The 21,253-nt window shown below is 45.9% G+C and overlaps 1 protein-coding gene across 5 annotated transcripts in view; it reads left to right on the forward strand.

Moving 5' to 3' along the window:
• Positions 1–21,253, forward strand: part of NOD1 (nucleotide binding oligomerization domain containing 1) — an 80,632-nt gene that overhangs the window by 11,692 nt on the left and 47,687 nt on the right. The window contains exon 1 of one of the 5 annotated variants that reach the window (XM_046020603.1): positions 10,787–10,842. The exons of the other annotated variants lie outside the window; for them this stretch is intronic. The gene's annotated coding sequence lies outside the window, so the exon portion shown is untranslated. Of the gene's footprint in view, positions 1–10,786; positions 10,843–21,253 lie in introns of those variants that run through there. 5 annotated transcript variants of the gene reach the window in all.

The following is a 21,253-nucleotide window of genomic DNA, read 5'->3' on the forward strand; positions in this document are numbered from 1 at the left end:
CGGATCCTTATGATTCCCCCCTGATTCTGCATTCCGGAAGATGACACCATTGTTGCATTGATATGAAATTGGGGGAAACCGTGCACTCATGGCCTCGACAGCTTCTGGGTGATCTGCTTTAAGGGGGAGGCCAGGTGTGTTTGCCACAGGGTTTCCTTCTGAAAGCCTTCCATGTGGGTTATACCATATCCAGCGAAGGGTAATCCTACTGTGAATATGAGAGGATTGAATTTCCTAGGATGGACCCTTCCTCTTCCGGGGGGGAGGGGGAGATGTTGGGGCCAAGTAGCTATAATCCCAGAAGCAAGGTCATTGGACAAGACACAGATTTCTACCGCGTGTGCAGGGCAGATTAAAAAAAAAAAAAAAAGTGGATTTGCAACAGCCCAGAGATAGAAGAAAGGACTTTTAAACGTTTTAAGAAGAGTACTTTTAATTTTTGTGGAGTTGAGAAAGAAGTTCAGCGCTTTGGAGTCCATCCAACCTGGACCCAAATTCAGATTCTGTCACTTCTGTGATATGTACCTCTAGGTAAATTACCGGAAAAGGGGGGGGGGGGGATAAAAATAACTCTGTCCTGGGACTAATATAGTTAAATGAGATAATGTGTAGCAAATGGCAGGTGCTCTGTGAGCTGTGGTTGTTTATGTCTGACTCCTGTTTTTTTAATGCAGCCATGAAGGGGGGGTGGGGAGATATTTGTCCAGAAATTGTCTCCCTCAGCATTCCACAGTTCTTCTCCTGCCCTGCTAAGGGGAGGGTTTCTTCCCCCTTGGACCTTGGGGTGCTTTGAGATCTGGAATCTCAAACCAGCAGTTCCCCCCACCCTTTGCCCCCAGGGCTAATTGAGGGCTCTGGAATAGAGCTTTACTCCATGTGAAGGGAATGAGTTTCTTGACAAAAGAAAGCAGTCCTTAATTTTGAGACCTTTCCACTCGGCTGCTGCAGAGACAAAAAATGGGCTCCTGAGAAAGCTGGGCTGTCTATAGGGTTTCAGACACACTCGTGGGCACATACATGTGGCTCTCCTGTTGGCAGCGTCCCCATACAACATACAGGCTGCTCCTGTTTTTTCCTCTGATTCTTGGCCTAGGGACAGTGAATTGTTCTTCAGTGACCAAGAACAGTCAGGAATTTTGGGAAGGGGAACCCAGATCCTACAATGGTCATTGCCCACATCCCGGCTGGACCTTTCACCCTGGGACCTGCTGTGTGTGTCTCCAGCAGGATCACTTACAGTAACAGAAGCACTGTTGAGACGTCAGTAATATAAACAATGATGTCATGTAAAAATTAAGATCAAGTGTTTTTGCAGTATATGTGCAATCGCTGATTTTTGCTTAAACATGAATATCAAATTCTTGTCTCTTTTTATCCAAAGAAAAGAGTTCAATATTTCTTTAAACTCTAAGTCTAGGATTTGAGATCTAAGTCACCAATTTATTTTACGATTCTCTTTTGGGAGGATTTTAGGCAAGATTAAATTAGAAAAGCTAAAATTTATCCTTGTGCTGAATTTTTGTCATGCAGAAGCTGTAGATATTTGGCTCGTTTCTAGAAGTCCTGGACAAGGTCAAGTTGGGCAAAGTCCCACACAAAGGGCCTCCTTTCTTTCATCCACAAAGTCTGAATTTGTTTGGAGGAAAAGTCTTTGATGCATCAAATGCTCATCGAGGGCAAGTGTTTTTTCCAAACTTGCCTCTTCTAGTAAGGAGTGAACAGTCACTGCCATTTCAATTAACTTATGGTTTTCACCCAGTGCTGTAAAGTGTGTCAAAGCAAGACTTTCTGGCTGGAATTCTTATTCTTGTGTTTTATCTAGAATGGTCACAGACCAAACTGTGGGCAGAGCTTATGTCGCAGAGATGGTCAAGCGAGTCTCGCCACCGCTCCTGCCTTTGCCCTGCCCCGGCCTCTGATGCCAGCCGCATCTGGGGGGCTGACAGTCTGAGGGCATCCTGGTGTTCTAGTGCCCTCTCAGGAATCAGCTGCTATAAAGCCAGCAAGGAAATTTTGTGCTGCACTTCATTAAAATCCAAAGGATAGTCTAGTAAACTGCCATTTTGGACTTTGTTAAGCCGGGTAGTCCATTTCCTCGAAATTAGAGAAAACTATAGTTTAAAGGACTAATAAAGAGGTCATCCTAAGGGCCCCGGTAATTGCAAAGTGAGCACCAGATTAGCTTCAGGTTTTAGTAGGTCCATATTTTATTTATTCATTCATTACTCATTCATTCATTCAAAGTAGGCTCTGTGCCCAGCATGGAGCCTGGCATAGGGGCTTGAACACACAACTCCCGAGATCAAGACCTGAGCTGATATCAAGAGTCAGACCTTTATTTATTTTTTTGAGATTTTATTTACCTAGAGTAAGAAAGAGTGAGAGAAAACACAAGCAGGGGGGAGGGATAGAGGGAAAAGCAGACTCCCCGATGAGCAGGGAGCCCGACATGGGACTGGATCCCAGGACCCCAGGATCATGACCTGAGCCGAAGGTAGACACTTAACTGACTGAGCCACCCAGGTCCCCTAGTATGTTGGTATTCTAATAAAACATGACAAGCCCCTACATTCTGTTTTGGGATGTTGGTAGTTGCCCTCTTTCTGTGTCTTTGTCATCAGGCAGGTGAGGGGCAGACCTTCTAGAAGGAAGCTGGTGGAAAGCTAGGCTTTTCTTTGGGGATGTCCTTACTTTGTACAGTTCACGACAGTGGGCTTTTTCACTGGGATGGAGCCACTCATGGACCCCATTTATCAAGAAAGTATTTTATAGTTAATAGGGATTCAGGCACATTGATGGTTTCAATTAGAGGTATGCCATCTGGCAATACGGACAGGCAGGACAGAAATGGAGAAAAACTATGGAACTCATAGCTCAAGCCCCTGCTTTGTTCCTTAACTGTGTGACTTCAGCCAAGACATTGAACCTCTCCAACCCTGTGTGTCCTCCTTTGTCAAATAGTTGCAAGCAATCTTTCTTTACAGTGGTTTTGAGTATTAGATGAGGTAATGGATGTACAGTGCTTAGCATACCACCTGGCTTTCAGGAAATGGCTATTATTATGATACTGACAATGAAGATTGTTTGGAGCACTGGTCTTGTCCTGTTTGAGCTGTGTGGCTTTGGATAAGGTACCGAGCCTCAGTGTTTGTCCATGTAAAATGGGGAAAACTCTACCTACCTGATAGGATTGATTTGGGCTTGATGAAATGGCCGTACACCTGATTCAGTAGATCCTAAGTAGTGCTAACACTTACACAGATTTACTTACATGGATTTACTGTGCACAACCCTGGTCCCCCAACCCTCTGGACTAGTTATCATTTCCCTCATTTTACAGAGGAGATTGCTAAGGCACAATGAGATGAAATAACTAGCTTGAAGTCAACAGATAATAAACGCTGCACCTGGGATTTGAAGCAGGACCCTGTTACCACCCCTGCCACCCCCCCACCCCCCCATCCCCGCAAGCAGAACTCCGAGAGCACCCCTTCCTCTGCTCCCCTCCTCTACTTCCCCATGCTCGCCTCCTGTTCTTGAACTCTGTTTCTCACACAGGGCCCCAGCTCCCAGAGAACTGCCTGCTTATGAAGTGAAAGTAGGACTCCTTCCCCACCCCAGATCTGCAGTTTTTAAATCTCACCCATTGCTTCCACTGGCAGAGCTGAGATCCACTGGGTGTGATGGGGCTTGGGGGGCCCTGATACTTACCTGGACTGCTGTTCTTCGAATGGGTTATGGTGTTCATTTGGAGAAACCCATCCTCTCCGTGCACGGAGATCGTTAGCCTGGGTGTGATAAAACCTACCTTCCCCCAGACCGGTGTGCGGGGTACTTGGAGAGACAGAAACCAGGCCTGGAAGTTCCAGATGGAGCTGAGGCGGGCACAACAGTATTTAAAGGCCGTCCCGTTGGAAGTGCAGGGCCCATTCCCAGTAGATTGCCTTTTCAGATGTTTCTTACTTGTCTTCCCTCTTCTGTACCCTCTTCTGGCAATCTTCCAGATTCCCCAAATCTGGCCTGAGCCAGCACAGCATGGGCCTGGATAAGCAGTTTCACCATCAAGGGCATTGTGGACACTTTGGCCTTTCAGAGAATGAGGGGGCAGCTGTTTCTCTGGCTTTCCTCTGGGTGTGAAGTGCTTTGCTGGCCCCCCAGCCTGGTGTTGAGGGCTGGTAGAAAGCTCTTTGTAGCTCCTGGTTCCTTCTGGCTCATGGGGCCTTCAATTCTTCAACACATTAATTCAACAGATATTATCACAGGACCTTGCCAGTGCCAGGAGTCTCTGAAAATGTTTGGGAGACAGCAGTGAATGAAACAGACCAGCACCTGGCCAAAGGGAGTCCGCAGGCTAGCAGAGGAAAGGGTGGGACATCCGTACATAGTTCAGGAACTGGGCTAAGTGCTGTAAGTGAAAACAATAGCATGTCAGGAGACAGAATATCAGAGCTGGACTAGGATTCAGGAAGCCTGGGATATGCCTTTCCAAGAAAAAGCCTTTTCGACTAGGACTTGGGGTGAAAAGAAGTTAGAGCGTCCCAGACACAGGGAACGGTGTGTTTGAAGGCTCAGAGGCTGGAAAGCATCAGGTGTCCTGGGGAACGTGCAGAGAGAGCTAAAGAATGAACCGAATTCAGGCCAACCAGAGCCTCCTGGGCTGGAAAGGATTTGGGATTTTATTCTAAAAGACAGTCGGAGGCCTCGAGGAGATCTTCTCTCCCCCTGCCTTTTCTGTTCGCAATCTACAAGAAAAAGATAATTAGCAACCCCTATTTGTTGAGCTTTATGAATCTTGTCTTAATGTGTGAGATAATTCTGGAGACAGAAATGATGGTTTTCAATATCTGGATGAATCAACGAAAGCTCAGTATAAAGTCAAAGAGGGCTGAGCCAGGAATCAGAGCACCAGCTCTGTGGTACTCTGGGGCCAATGTGTAAATGCATGTGGACCTCCTAGGCTCCAGCATCCTTCAGCAGGAGCCTCTGTGGGTGGGTGCTGGTGGATTCCAGTACTTTCTAGCTCCTTAGAAACAGGAACAAAAGGCCTCGAAGAGCAGAGGCTCTTTAGGAGTGTGGTTGTCCGAGCATCCATGTCTGCAGGAGCAAAACGCTGGGAATCCCATCCCCCAGCCAAGGGCAGTTTTTCGTGCTGGTCTGCTGTCCCTATGGCTTTTGCCCAAAAATCCTGAAAGAGGTGCCTTCTCCACCTTGTTCATCAAACAAACACTTAAAAGGCACAGGGTTGGGGCGCCTGGGTGGCTCAGTGGATTAAGCCGCTGCCTTCGGCTCAGGTCATGGTCTCAGGGTCCTGGGATCGAGCCCCGCATCGGGCTCTCTGCTCCGCAGGGAGCCTGCTTCCTCCTCTCTCTCTGTGCGCCTCTCTGCCTACTTGTGATCTCTCTCTCTCTGTCAAATAAATAAATAAAATCTTTAAAAAAAAAAAAAAAGGCACAGGGTTTGGAAAAAAAATTCTTCCTTTGGAGCTTTCAGGTCACAGAAAAAACTTCCATACCAGAAGGGGCCGAGACCTCACCATGGCATGCCAGCTTGCTTTGGGCGGTCCACACTGTCCCCTTTCTCCATACTCCTGTGACGTTGTCATGAGGTCACAGAGTGAGAGACCGTGGCAGGTCAGGTGTATTTCGGCTTGTGGATGGGCCTGTTCCCTAAGATAGGACACACTGGGTGAGGCCTCTGCAGTTCCCAGGCCCTGAGTGTTGCTGCCTCTTGGGGAACTTGGCATCTTCCCAACCTCTCAGCACCCCTCAGGGCCATCATGCACACATCCCAGATACCCTGTGTCCGGACTCTGGGTAGATTTGTGTCCCAGATGGTTCTGACTGTGGCTGCACGTTCAAGTGGGGTGAGTAAGAGTCTCAAGCTAAGTGTTTTGGCCAGCAGTCAACAAGTGTTTATTTATGCAAGGTCAAGTTTCAACTCAAGCCTCTGAGGTGACGAACTTATTCTGTTCTGACAGAGTGCCTTTCCTCTGAGAAGCCCCAGACACCTTCTGTGTTGCCTCTAAATGCCATCTCCAGATGTTCTGGGGCTTCTGGACTGGACACCTTCTTCCGCCTAAAGACTCAAACAAACCCACTTACAGAGTTCCAGATCTGCGTCTCTGATTCGAGGCTCTGTTGGCTTTCTTTATTGAGATATTTCTGTTCACTGGCCCCTCAGAGATGAATACCAAGCAGGGGGGTTTTTGGAACTTTGGTGTTCAAAACCTGGCTAACACTAGAAAAATATCCGTCAACACTTGCACATCAGCCCCATAAGGCATTGTGGGGAACATTGCCACAAAGCATAGGTGAGTTTGTGCTGAGATTATGCATAGACAATGCCCTGAAGTTGCGAGCTGAGCTCTGATTGAAGTTTTTAAGGCAGCAGCTCATATAAATGCCTTCAAGCAAGAGAAAGTACTGGTGCCTGCAAATCTGAGTTTATCCGCTAGTAAACTTAGCAAGTGACCTCCCCTAAGTGAGAGTGTGGACTCTGAAAATCCAGTCATTCAGTGCATGTTAACAAAACCCCAGATCGAAGCTGGGCTTTGTGCCCGATTCATTCACCCCATTCCGTTCTCGGGCAGCCTCTGTGTTCTAGAGTTTCGGTGATGAACCAGATAGGCACCATCCCTCACAGTCAGATGCTGGGCCTCGAGGGTGAGCCAGACTGAAGTCCTAGCCTAGTCTCCCTTCTTGGCCATGTAAGTGCTTATGGTGGGACCAGTGCTGTTCTGAACACCGTGTGTATGTTCGCTCATTGAACCCTCTTGGTGGTCTTAGGCCGTGGGAACTATTATTATCTGCACCTTGCAGGTAAGAACACTGAAGCTCAGAAGGGTTGTCTGGTGTCCTTTGTCCAAATCACACAGCTGGTGATGCGAATCAAATAAGCTGGTTTTAGACTCTTGGCCCTTCCCTGTCACCATCAATCACTGTGAAGGGAGAAGTCAGGAAAGGGAAAACGCCTGTGCTCTGAGAGAAATGGGAATGAAGTACTGTAGGAGTTCCCAGCAGGAGCTGCTTAGGGGCGAACAGGGTGAAGAGGCCTTACCCTTCCCCATTTGGACAGGTGTCTGTCCCTGCATCGGAGTGTGGTGGGAGAGGGGATGAACTGCTGCAGCCCAGGCAGCTCTTCTGACCAGAAGTATACGGAAGAAGCATTTGCCTCCTTGCCAGGAGATCTGGGTTCTGGTTCTGGTTGATCCACCCTGCCCTGGGCCTCAGTTTCCTCATCTCTAAAATGGGGACATTGACCAACATTATGTTCCAGTTGGAAGTCCGTGGTTCCAGCAGAGAAGGGAGGGGCTGGCTCTGCGTGCATTCCCCACAGGGTTTCTTGACCAGAAGGTTTGACTCTGAGGCATGTGTGTCAGACATTTGACTTCCCAGAAAGTCTGGACAGTGTGATGGGATGTCTGCATTTCATCAGCGTCCCTCCCATCCCAAGTGCTTACATCAGCTGGGGCTGCATTCCTTCCTTTGTAGGCAGCGATTCTGTGTCTGTATCTGGAATCCTCTGGCGCTTTCACAAGAAAGGAAGATAGAAACCCGATAGATGGAAGGAGAGGAGGAGGGGGAGGAAGAGACGGGAGATTGAGAGATACTGACTGACTTCTGCATCTGCTTTGAAATTCTGAGGGATTAAGGGCTTCCAGATACTTACAGTAAATGAGTGTTAATGGAGCTCAGTCGCTTCAAAGAACTGTAGCCTCATCCATCTGCTCCATTTTTCTCCAGAGACAACTGTCAGTAGTTTTCTGGTATGACAGAGGCAAACAGGAGTTGGCTTGTTTTCCAGGATTAGAAATTAAAAATAAAGAAGAAAAATGAAAAAGAACAACAGTAAACCCGAGAGAGAGAGAGAGGGAGAGAGAGAGATGTAGACCCATTAAAGAATGGCAGCTTGTGTTTCTCTCCTGTAAGAAGCCTGGGAGCGTAGCTGAACTCATGTTTTTTGGATCATGCAGCAGGGAAAGTGGGAGCCAGTTTGAGCTGACCCATTGCGTGTGTTCTCTGCACCGCTCTACCGATCTTGTGTGGAAATATGCCGGGCACTCGCTTTCTGTGAGATTGCCGTTGGGATGGGTGAATCCTCCCACTTGTGCACCTTGAGTATCCAGGTGCTTCAAGCCAACACACACAGTATAATGATCCTCATCATTTTAAAACTGGTCTGAGGAGGCTGTGGATCCTAGTCACCAAAATGAATCTCAATCTAAGAGAGGAGAGATTTCCTTGAGGAAATCCGGATCTGACCCTCCCTGCTCTTGGGCGTGGGGGCGGGGTTCAGGCTTTGCTGGGTCTTAACATCAGGTTGTCGGGGTCTATTCTGATTGATGTTTTATAATCCAGGTAATATCTCTGGAGTAGGCAGGGAATGGTGACTTCACTGAACTCCTCTTAAAACGCAATTCAATAAATAACTACCAGTTGTCTGTTACCTGATGTCAGTGACTGACCTCTGTGGTCCAGGTCTGTGGCAGTGAGAGTTTTAGACACCCATATTGTGCATGGCAGCCTGGGGCTTGCCGGAGATAGTGTTCGCTGGTTAGACCTTCATGGTAAGAAAGAATCTAAAATGATTTCGTTGGTAATGATACCTTTTGGGTGGGAAGCAGATATTGGGTGGGAAAATGTGAGGTCCTTTTGGCATCGTCTATCAAAGTGAAAGTATCACTCGGAGTCAGAGCACTCCCCAGAAGGGACTTGAGCTGGTATTTTAAACTGTGCGGAGGTTTGTACTACATGAAAGGAAGGGAAAAAGACTAAAGGAAATGAAGTATTTAGTAGTCATGGAGCATTTCTTCAATAAGGTATTGCTTGAGGTCCTAAGATTGAAAAAAATCTACCTGAAAATCAGTTTTGCTGATTGTTTTGCTCTGTAATTTTTGTATGAAGATTATTGATATTTTCACTTCAGATTCCTTCTTTCAAACCAGACTTAGTGGCAATACCGTGAGTGGACAGCCTCCTACCAAATGGAAAGCAAAATAAAACTGTTTCCGCCCACAGACCTGTCAGCTTGACTGTGATATTTCACCAAACTAGAAGAAGCATTTCGTTTATTCACAGGTGCGCGGAAAGAGTTGTACCGTCCCATCTGAATTCGTTTGGTTTCAGCGAAGTGTCATTTCATTTCATGGGGATGGGGCCTTTCTGTCTAGGGGGATGGGCTTTTTGAGTTCAAAGTCAAAGTTCTTTCAGACAAAGTGATTGCTGAGAATGTTTCACTGACCTGTCTCAAAACGACCTGAGATGCTCTGATGAGTAACAAGGCTCTGAAGTGGGGCTCCTGGGTGGCTTAGTCAGTTTAGCATCTGACTCTTGGTTTCAGCTCGGGTTGTGATCTCAGGGTCATGGGATCAAGCCCCACATCAGGCCTCATGCTCAGCCCAGAGTTGCCTTGGGTTTCTCTCTCCCTTTGCCCCTCCCCACCACATGCAGGCATGTGTGCGCACTCTCTCTCTAAAATAAATAAGTCTTTAAAAAAATAAGACGTAAAGGCTCTAAAGTAACTTTAAATTATGCAAGTATCTATTCTTTTTCTGAAACGTTAAAACATTACAAATAAAGTACTATGAAATCCTGGCGCCCTCCTTCCCTGTCCAGAAGATAGAGTGTGTCCTCTCCCAGGTATTTTTCTTTGCGTTTATGTTTATAGATGTATGCTAGTAGAAAATAGAGTGTTTTGTGTGTCTCTAGGGTAGGTGATGTGGGCGAGTTATATAAATGTTACATCTCTATTTCTGTCAGCAACTTGCATTTTTCAAGGAATACTATGTCTTCAAGATCATCCTGTGTTTGTACATATAGCTCCGTCATACTCTTTTTCATCACTGATGACGGTTCATACCCAACCATCCTGACCGTCGGGGTGACAGTATGGTGGCCGGGGCTGAGGTGCAGTGGTTCTGGGGCTGGTAGAATGACAGGATGTGGGACCGCAGCGAGCACATGCGGCCGCCTCAGCCCCAATCAAGAGTATACATGACTTCCTTGTGTGTCTTTCCCCCCTTTTAATACATTAGTATTTTTTTTAAAGATTTTATTTATTTCACAGACAGAGATCACAGGTAGACAGAGAGGCAGGCAGAGAGAGAGGGGGAAGCAGGCTCCCTGCTGAGCAGAGAGCCCGATGCAGAGCTTGATCCCAGGACCCTGGAATCATGACCCGAGCCAAAGGCAGAGGCTTTAACCCACTGAACCACCCAGGCACCCCAATACATTAGTATTTTTTAAATAAGTGACTGTAAGCCAGAGGCAAGCAGAGAATGGTGTGTTATTTTAACTAAACTCTTAATAAATGGAGTCGATGTTATGGTTCCGGAAAAATGACTGTAGTGGCTTATCTTGGCTTATCTTTACTACAGGTGGTCTTTAATGTCACGGGATTTTGTCTTAGAGAAACTGGTGTCTCGTGAAGGGAGGGCGAGGGCCGTGGTGTGCCTCCTCTCCACCTCCAGCCAGCTGTCTGGCCTGTGACGACTCACTGAACCCCTCTGGGCCTCAGTTTCCTAACGTGCTGTATCCTTTTCTTGCCCAGAAGCATGGTATCTGTCAGGCTGGGCTTGGTTACAGGTAATCCCCAGATCTCAGCAGCTCAGACCACAGAGACCACAGTCCTCAGACCACTGTCTTGCTTGCAAGACACTCACTGCCGTGACTTCCGGGCCCAGGTGGACAGAGAAGCTGCCATATTGAAGGAGCTGGTCAGAGCGTCAGAGGAAGACGAGTGGCTGGCTGACACCTGCGCCCTGAGGCCGGGAGCTTCCCGTCTGGAGTAACTCCTTCCACTTCTGTTCACATTTCGTGAGTCCAAGCAAGGGACTTCAAAGGGGTACGGAAGTGTAACCCTGCCTGGTACCTAGGAAGAGAGTCCAAACTGTTTGGTTTTAAAAGATTTTATTTATTTATTTATTAAAAATTTTATAAATAAGTAGAGAGCGAGTGAGTGAGCAAGTGAGCATGAGCAGGGGTGAAGGGCAGAGGGAGAAGCAGACTCCTCCCAGAGCAGGGAGCCCGATGGGAGGCTCGAGCCCAGGACACTGGGATCATGACCTGAGTGGAAGGCAGATGCTTAGCTGACGGAGTCACCCAGGTGCCCTAAAGATTTCATTTTTAATTAGTCTCTACACCCAACGTGGGGCTTGAACTCATGACCCTGACAGTAGGAGTCGCATGCTCTGCTGACAGAACCAGCCAGGCGCCCATGAGTCCAAACTATTTACTGAGCCACCTACTTCTGTCACTGTGCTGTTTTGCGAGGAAGCAGGAGGAGATTCTGAAACTGTTCCATGGTCCATGAAATCCTATCCCATACACTGACCTCTCTCTCTACGTACAAAACCATTGACCTTTTTGTTCCGGTAGCCTCCCAGGTTTCCAGAGAGCAGCAGCCTGTTTGGGAAACTCACATTTCGAGAAATGAACAGAACTTGGCAGTAAGGGGGCAGGGGAGGGCGGTGGCAGGTGGCAAGGGGGGTCAGCCTAAGTGCAGAGGCTTGGAGCCCTGGCCGGATTCCAGAGCACCTGGTGCCAGCCAAGCTGGCTTTGGTTTTGCTCGTGTTTGTATTTGTTTCCGGTCTCCATGTGGCAAGTGTCCGCAGCAGAAATGCTTGCAGAATGGCAGAATGGCCTGACTCCACAGAGCTCACCCTTGAGAGCACTCTGGGCTATAACGCTAAGTTAGCCTCTGCTGCATTGTTCAAGAATGCTTGAGGGACTAGGCCTCAGATCTGTAAAGGATCTTGTATTGCAACACCAATTTGTGGAAAGCTGTGTCCTTTACTCTGAAATTGCTCTCTTTCAGGCCCAGGATGAATGATGATTCCCAGCAACTGGGGGTCTAAGAAAAGAGAGAAATCATGAGGTCATTGTAGAGAACGGGAAATGATTTTCTTGAGGTTTTTGTTCTTGATCTAGGCCATGTCAGTAGGGATGGAAGCCAGATTCTCTCTGCTCATCCTGGGGGTTGACATTCATAGCTATACTCTGGGCTGGGTGACCTCTGCACAGAGCAGAGCTGCTGCTTAGCGGACGTGTTTACCAGCATCTAACTCAGTGTCTCAGAGATAACACTGAGGCTCTCTCTGTTCAGAGAAGTTTATTATAAAGATGCATGGGAGAAGGGGTGGCACCCCTGGGTGGCCGAGGAGACTGGGTCCCTCAGCAGTGGGCTACCTGGACCAAGCACTCGTGTGCTGGGGTTATTGGGACTCAGTGGGTCTCACGTTCCAAGCAAATGATGCTGAGGTCTCCACTCTCAGGCAGGCCTGCTCCTAAGAGACAGGGGCTCTAAGCACTTGACCTGGTCACCTGCAGCCACAAAGGGCTCTGGCTGGGCAGAAGGAAGCCTGGTGCGGAGATGCAGCCTGGTGTTCTGGCTTCGTTGCTCGCTTGGTACGCTCACCACACTTGAAATCTCTTGCTCTGTCCATCTGTCCTGCCAGATTATAAACCCTGTTACTTTGGGAAGATAGTTAACCTTGTGTGCCTCCATTTCCTCATTTGTAAGTCAGCAGTAACGACCGCTGCCACCTAGTGTTGCCCTAAGAACTGAGTGAGGTAATAGAGAAGATTAAATCAGATGATCATTACTAAGTATTTACTTGATGCCCAGTCTAGGCACTTTGAATATGAATTCATTCAGTCCTTCCAGCAACACTTTGAGACAGGGACTGTCCCTGTGAGGAAACTGAGGCACAGAGAGGCTGGCTAACTTGCTGATGAGTGCTGGGCCCCTCAGCCTGGCTGGCTCCAGAGACTACCTCTAGCTCTGCGTTACTGTATTTCTCACAGGGAGCGGAAAGCATTAGCTGTATGCGGGGCCTCCAGTAAAGGGCTCACTCAGTGTTAGTGACGATCCTTCTGGATCCTGCTGGGGCCACCTCGCAGAGGAGGTCTTGACACAAGACCTCTGCAGAAGGACGCAGGAGGCCGGCCTCCTGGAGACTTCCCAGTGCCCCACCCCCCCACCCTGTCCCCCGTAGTCTCCTCCCCTGGGTCCCGTCGGTGATAACACATTGTCCTGCCAACTGGACTGGCCTCAGATGGGGGACAGCTGGGTTTGCGGAGGGGGTTTAGGCAGCCAGGCTGACCCAGGCCAGGGATGGTGTTGCCACTGGGCGTCATCCTTGGTCCTCCAGTTTGGCAAGTAGAATTTCTCAGAGGGCTTTAAAAGATCAAAGAGGGGCAGGTGGTTCTTACTCTCCTTTATAAAATAAAAACCCAGTACAAAAAGTGTCTGTCAGAAACTAGCTTCTGCAACTCCAAAGAGGACCTTGCCAGTTACCTAGAAACACAAGGGAATGGTAAGGGTACAGCAGATGTATATGGTGTGATTGCCAGCAAGCAAAAGATCGGTGTAGGCATAACTGCACATAGAGAAAAGCAGAAAGGGAATACTCCAGAATGGTAACAGCATTTCCCGATGTTTCCACAGTAAACGGATAAATTGCTTTTATACTTGAGGGAAGTTATTAAAACATAAAAAGGCACATCTATGGAGATGAACATCTTTATAAAGGGCTTTTTATCTTAGCATCTCCGTTACAAAGAATGAACATTTACTTTCAGGGTGCCTGGGAATAGTGGAGAAGGAAGAAAGCAGCAGCACGGGCCAAAATCCTTTAGAAAGTGAAACTGAGTGTGGGGGAAGGGCCCTGCCAAGGTGCTGGGACTGAAAGGGGAACAGGAGTCAGTCATTCTCTGCATAGGAGCCCTGGTTGCTCTGTTCCCAGATGGGACTCCTTTCTAAGTGAATCCTTTGCCCCATGTGTCCCTGTGGGTTCTTCACATGGGCTCTTCACCCATTCTGACCATGGGTCAGCCACAGCACCCCACTAAGCCCCCGGACACCCCCCCCCGGCCACCCCCAGACTTCTGGCTAACCCAGACCTCCCACCATTCTTGGGTTCCAAGTTCACCTTAGGCAGAAGTCTTTGCTTGGTCTCCTCCATTTTCCAGTTGTTTTGTTCTCCTTGCATTTGGTGTTCTGCCACGTTTCTGCTGATATTGTCTGTCTTGTCCGTGTGCCCCCTGGTAGCAGGGGGACAGTGGTCTTTATGCACAAGGGATATAAATGAACAAACGAATAATGCCCAGGTCTCGGCTCTTGGGCAGGCCTGCTCTCCTTCACCATGCTCTTCAGCCGGGAGGGCGCCCATAAGACTGTCGTGCAGTGGTGATCCCTGGAAGGTATGGCTTCATACTACACCTCACCTACTTCCCCTCCAGCTTCTCCTGGCAGCTGGCCAGTGAAGGAGAGAGTGGAGGCAGCCAGGGGACACAGGGACCTGCACTGACCATGTGCTTGTTCTAAATAAATTCCTGATCTGAGAGGAAAAGCTTTCAGTTTTGCACCATGAAGTATGATGTTCGCTGCGGGGTTTTCATATATGGCCTTTATTATGTTGACATATGTTCTCTCCAAACCCACTTTGTTGAAAGAAATTTTTTTGGAGGGGGAAGAAAATGGGTGGGGGAGGGGCAGAGAGAGAGAGAGAGAGAGTCTCAAGCAGGCTTAAGCAGGCTCCACACTGAGTGTGCAGCCAGTTGCAGGGCTTGATTGTGACCTGAGCTGAAATCGAGAGTTGAACCCTTAACTGATTGAGCCACCCAGGCACACCTGCTTTTCTTTTCTTTTTTCCTTAAGAATTTTATTTATTTATTTGAGAGAGAGAACACAAGCAGGGGGAGCGGCAGACAGTGGGTGAAGCCGACTCCCCATTGAGCAGGGAGCCTGATGTGGATCTCGATCCCAAGACCCTGAGATCCTGACCTGAGCAGAAGGCAGATGCTTACCTGACTGAGCCACCCAGGTGCCCCTATTTTTCTTTTCTAATGTATGCATATAAGTCTATAAGTTTCTATGGTTTCTTTAACTATATCCCACAAATGTTGATATGTTGTATTTTCATTATTGTACAGTTCAAAATATTTTCTAACTTCTATTTCTTCTTTGACCAGTTGTTTGGGGATTTTCTAGGTATCCTTTTTTTTTTTTTTAAAGATTTTATTTATTTATTTGACAGAGATCACAAGTAGGAAGAGAGGCAGGGAGAGAGAGAGGAGGAACCAGGCTCCCTGCTGAGCAGAGAGCCTGATTCAGGGCTCTATCCCAAGACCCTGGGATCATGACCTGAGCTGAAGGCAGAGGCTTTAACCCACTGAGCCACCCAGGCCCCCCCCCCCTTTATTTTTTATTTCTGCTTGATTTTACTATGGTCAGAGAATATATTCTGAATTATTTCAGTCCTTTAAAATGTGTTAAGAGGGACACCTGGATGGCTCAGTTGTTAAGAATCTGCCTTCGGCTCAGGTCACCATCCCAGGATTTTGGGATCAAGCCCCACATGGGGCTCCCTGCTCAGCGGGAGGCCTGCTTCTCCCTCTCCCACTCCCCCTGCTTCTGTTCCCTCACTCACTGTCTCTCTCTCTGTCAAATAAATAAAATCTGTTTAAAAACGTGTTAAGAACTTGTGTTATTCCAGTTTGGACTAATATTACACGTGCACTTCAAACGCTAGGCATTCTGTTGCTGTTGGGATTGTATTCTATAGATGTCAAGTTGGGAGAATTGTTACTCTGTTCAGATTCTCCATATCATTACTGTTTGCTAATTTTTTGTCCTTTTTGTTCTTTTAGTTACTCTGAGTCATGTATTAAACCCCTTCCCCATTGTGATTGTGGATTTGTCTAGTTCTCTTATGATTGTCAATTTTTGCTTTGTTTTGACATTGTTACTAGGTGCATACAAACTAAAATATTTGTATCGTCTTTAGGATTGATCATTTTATCATTCTGAAATGTTTTTCTCTCTACTAACATTTATTCCCTTAAATTCTTTATTTTTAATATAGCTATGCCAGCTTTGCTTTTTTTTTTTTTTTGGTGAGGGCATACCTTATATTTCTTTTCCTTTTGGGGGAAATGAATGAATGAATTACACCCCATCATTTTATTTAAGATATGTCTCTCTAGGCAGCATGTAGTATTTTTCTATCGAGTCTGCTGAGCTAAGTTTTATAAATGGAGTATTTAGTACATTTACATGTAATGGGATTATTAATACATTTGGATTTATATCTGTTGTCTGGTTTCTATTTGTCTTGGCTTTTTTTTTTTTTTTACCTTTTTATCTCACTGTCTTTTTTTTAGAATTAAGTGTATTTATTATTCCATTTCCTTCTTCTATTGCATATGTTTCTTTTACTGTTTTTTTAGTGGCAATCTTAGAGATAATAATCTGACCTTTGAATTATTACTGTCTAAAACAAAGTAATACTGGATCATCCGGCTAGCTCAGTAACTGGAATATGTGACTCAGTCTCAGGGTCATGAGTTCAAGTCCCATGCTCAGCATAGAGCTTACTTAAAAGAACAAATAAAATAAAACAAAGTCATATTTTTGCCTAGAACCAGAAAGTACTTTGAGCTTAGAACACTTTAAGTCCATTTATTCCCCTCCACCTTTTGAGTTATTACTGTTACACATGCTAATTCTGCGTATATTTTAGACTCAACAAGATATCAATATTGTTTTTGTTCAGTCAATATACATTTCTATTTACTCACATTAAACTTTCTGTTGCTCTGATTTTGTTTTTGTCTTAGGATCATTTTTCTTCTACCTGAAAAACTCATTTCTATATACGTACGCACTATATGTGACCTATATATAGCACTTCAGTCAAGATAAAGGGTATTTCTATCTCCCCAGAAATTTCTCTTATCTCCGTATGGAGTCTGTTTCTCCTGTCTTCTTCCTCCCCTACCCCAGGAAACCACTGTTCTGATTTCAGGGTCAGATTTCTAGAATTATATGAATGGAATCATATATTTTGTACTCTCTTGAGTCTGGTTTCTCTTATGCAGCATAATATCTGTGATATTCATGTTGTATTTCCTTCATATTTCTTATTGAAGAGTGCTCTACTGTATGAATGTGCCCCAATTTGTTGATCAGTTCACCTATCGTTGGCCTCTGTAGAAGTCGTAAACTACTGTATCACAACTAGAAGTAGAAGAAACTTGTTTAAAAAAAAAACCACAAAATTGTCAGAACCTCTGAATCTTTTCATAAGGCAGATTTCTAGAATGGGAAGTATTTGCAGAAGGCAGATTTCTAGAATGGGAAGTTATGAAATCGAACGTTTCACAGGCTCTTGATACATACTGTTAAATGAGGTCCCAGATGGTCTTCCCCAGGATACAGCCCTACCCACGGTGTACGAAAGTCCTCGTCTCATAATACTATCAATGGCATTTTTGACAAAGATGCTTTGACAAGAAATCGTTCTTTTTTTAAATCTTTTCAAGTGTGCCAAGCTCGAATTTGTTATCTAAGAGTTGAAAGTAATTGTATGCCGACTATAAACCAGTAGGTGCCATACTTCTTTCCTTCCTGAGTTAACAGAACAGTCTATGATCTCACCTCTTTAACTGCCTGCCTCATTGACTTTCTGAGAAACTAATCTGAGAAGCCAATTCAGAGTCCTTCCTGGCATTGGTCTGCTAGATGGCGGTGGGACAGGGCAGGAGCTCCGATGCTTCCTGCCCCAGCTTCCAGTGGTGGCCCAGGAGCTACACGGTCCAAAACAGTAGCCACTGGCCACAGGTGCCATTTGAGCCCTTGATGTGTGGTTGGTCCAAACTGAGATGTGCTGTTAAGTGTAAAATGCACACTGGATTTCAGAGCCTTAGTATGAAAAAAATGAATATAAGATGTTTCATTTAGTTCTATACTCCTTACATATTGAAGTAAGATATTTAATTTATGGGTTAAATGAAACATGAAAAAAAATTTCATTTCTTTTTACTTATACTAATGTGGCTACTAGGAAATCTTGGATTATACACATAGCTTGCATTTTCTTTCTTTCTTTTTTAAAGATTTTATTTATTTATTTGAGAGAGAGCAAGCATGAGCAGAGAGAGGAGCAGAAGAAAGGAGAGAGAGAAGCAGACTCCCCACTGAGCAGGGAGCCCAATGTGGGGCTCAATCCCAGGACCCTGGGATCGTGACTTGAGCTCTGAAGGCAGACGCTTAATGACTGAGCCACCCAGGTGCCCCTTGCATTTTATTTGTATTCAACAATGTGTTCTGTAGTCTTACAGAGACTCTCTCTCTCCTGTCTCTGCTTTTTTTTTCCTTGGAATGCCTGCCCTCTGGCTTTGTTTTCTTCAGAGAAGCTTCCCTGAGCCTTTTTTGAAGGCTCTGCAGACTTTATATTTAGTTCAGAGGCTCACAGATCTCCATAAGGAGCCTAAGGTGGTGGATTGACCCTGAGATTTGTTACCTGGGAACTAAACCTCTCTGAGGGTAGAACAGAAAGCCAGGAAGAAGAGGAGGGGTTGAGGGTGCCATCTAACCCCTCAGCTCCCAAAGGGCTTCCTGACCTGACCACCAATAGGCTGTACCCTCACTTGCCTTTGTCTCAAGAGAAGGCTTTAGACATTGAAGAAGACACAAAAAGATGGAAGACCATTCCATGCTCTTGGATTGGAAGAATAAACATTGTTAAAATGTCTATACTGCCTAGAGCAGTCTATACTTTTAATGCCATTCCGATCAAAATTCCACCGGTATTTTTCAAAGAGCTAGAGCAAATAATCCTAAAATTTGTATGGAATCAGAAGAGACCCCGAATTGCTAAGGAAATGTTGAAAAACAAAAACAAAACTGGCGGCATCACGTTACCTGATTTCAAGCTTTACTACAAAGCTGTGATCCCCAAGACAGCATGGTATTGGCATAAAAACAGACACATAGACCAATGGAACAGAGCAGAGAGCCCAGATATGGACCCTCAACTCTATGGCCAAATAATCTTCGACAAAGCAGGAAAAAATATACAGTGGAAAAAAGACAGTCTCTTCAATAAATGGTGCTGGGAAAATTGGACAGCTATATGTAGAAGAATGAAACTCAACCATTCTCTTACACTGTACACAAAGATAAACTCGAAATGGATAAAAGACCTCAACGTGGGACAGGAATCCATCAGAATCCTAGAGGAGAACATAGGTAGTAACCTCTTCGATATCAGCCACAGCAACTTCTTTAAAGATATGTCTCCAAAGGCAAAGGAAACAAAAGTGAAAATGAACTTTTGGGACTTCATCAAGATCAAAAGCTTCTGCACAGCAAAGAAACAGTCAACAAAACAAAGAAGCAACCTACAGAATGGGAGAAGATATTTGCAAATGACAGTACAGACAAAAGGTTGATATCCAGGATCTATAGAGAACTTCTCAAACTCAACACACACAAAACAGATAATCATATCAAAAAATGGGCAGAAGATATGAACAGACACTTCTCCAATGAAGACATACAAATGGCTATCAGACACATGAAAAAATGTTCATCATCACTAGCCATCAGGGAGATTCAAATTAAAACCACATTGAGATACCACCTTACACCAGTTAGAATGGCCAAAATTAGCAAGACAGGAAACAACTTGTGTTGGAGAGGATGTGGAAAAAGGGAACCCTCTTACACTGTTGGTGGGAATGCAAGTTGGTGCAGCCACTTTGGAGAACAGTGTGGAGATTCCTCAAGAAATTAAAAATAGAGCTTCCCTATGACCCTGCAATTGCACTACTGGGTATTTACCCCAAAGATACAGATGTAGTGAAAAGAAGGGCCATCTGTACCCCAATGTTTATAGCAGCAATGGCCATGGTCGCCATAACTGTGGAAAGAACCAAGATGCCCTTCGACGGAAGAATGGGTAAGGAAGATGTGGTACATATACACGATGGAGTATTATGCCTCCATCAGAAATGATGAATACCCAACTTTTGTAGCAACATGGATGGGACTGGAAGAGATTATGCTGAGCGAAATAAGTCAAGCAGAGAGAGTCAAGTATCATATGGTCTCACTTATTTGTGGAGCATAACAAATAACATGGAGGACATAGGGAGATGGAGAGATGGGAGTTGAGGGAAACTGGAAGGGGAGGTGAACCATGAGAGACTATGGACTCTGAAAAACAATCTGAGGGTTTTGAAGGGATGGGGGGTGGGCGGTTGGGGGAGCCAGGTGGTGGGTAATAGGGAGGGCACGTATTGCATGGAGCACTGGGTGTGGTGCAAAACCAATGAATTCTGTTTTGCTGAAAAAAAATTAAAAAAAAAATGTACACATGACACAGAAAAAAAAATTCCAAGTTATTTCTTGCTATGCAATAAACCACCATCAAACTTAAAAAAAGAGAAGACTTTAGGTGGTGGACCAGCCCTCCCCTGACATTTTCTGCTTCATTTCTCTGCTTTATATTCATTCTGTGATGGGCCATCTTCTTTGTTTTCTGGCCATCTTCATTGGCTTAATGGGGGTTTTTTGGGTTGTTTCCTGGCCCTTCCTCACCAGGATCTCCACCTTCAGTCCTCTCCACTCTATAACACTGCCCTGGGAGAGCCACCGTCACTGGAGCAGGTCCAGTTCACCAAACCTGATTCCGGCCCAGCACTGGCCTTCTGTTTGCCTGGACATGACAACTTGACTGTCTTCACTAGCTAGACCCACTTTTTATGAGGTGAAGTTCTTGCGCCTTTACGAGGTGAAGACTGTAATGGAGCCCCTGTCAGGGCCAAGAGCTCCCTGGCTCTGTTTGGTATTTTGGTAACCAGATGTCCGTGAAGTGAATTTCTCTATGGTGCCCCAGGATGTAGATTTGATCTACCCTAGGATTCTGTTTACTGGGCCAGGTTCAGCTTTCTGTTTCCTCTTCCATCATCCATACCTTAAGTTCCCACTGAATTGAACGAATTCTGCAAATCTGATTAAATCTCAAACTGGGACTTTGGAAACTATAGAGCAACAGCCTCCTTGCCAGTTGGCTGACGTGCAATTTGTTGCTCTGCTTAGGTAGCTGTAAATTGGGAGACTGAGGTCTCTGCTTTGGATGGCAGGAGCTGGAGATGTCTGCGAGATTGCCATGGGCAAACAGGGGCGAAATCACTGATTTTTGTGGGAGTCACAGGCTCGGAAGAGACGAGCTGTGAGTAAAACAGGATGGACATGGATTAGGTTTGAACAGATGAAACATAACACCCATTCTGAGCTTTCTTCCGGCTCGGCAGCCATGCCTGCAAGACACGGACTCATGAAGTAGGTGGGCAGTTCCCTTTCTAGCTCTTGGAGATGAAGGATCAGTGCAAAGAAAGTCGGTTTTGTGCTACTATGTCTTTAACACCCTTAGATGCTTCTGTGAGCAAACAGGCCTCAGAGCTTG

The sequence above is a fragment of the Meles meles genome, chromosome 10 (assembly GCF_922984935.1).
Source record: "Meles meles chromosome 10, mMelMel3.1 paternal haplotype, whole genome shotgun sequence".
Taxonomy (NCBI): domain Eukaryota; kingdom Metazoa; phylum Chordata; class Mammalia; order Carnivora; family Mustelidae; genus Meles; species Meles meles.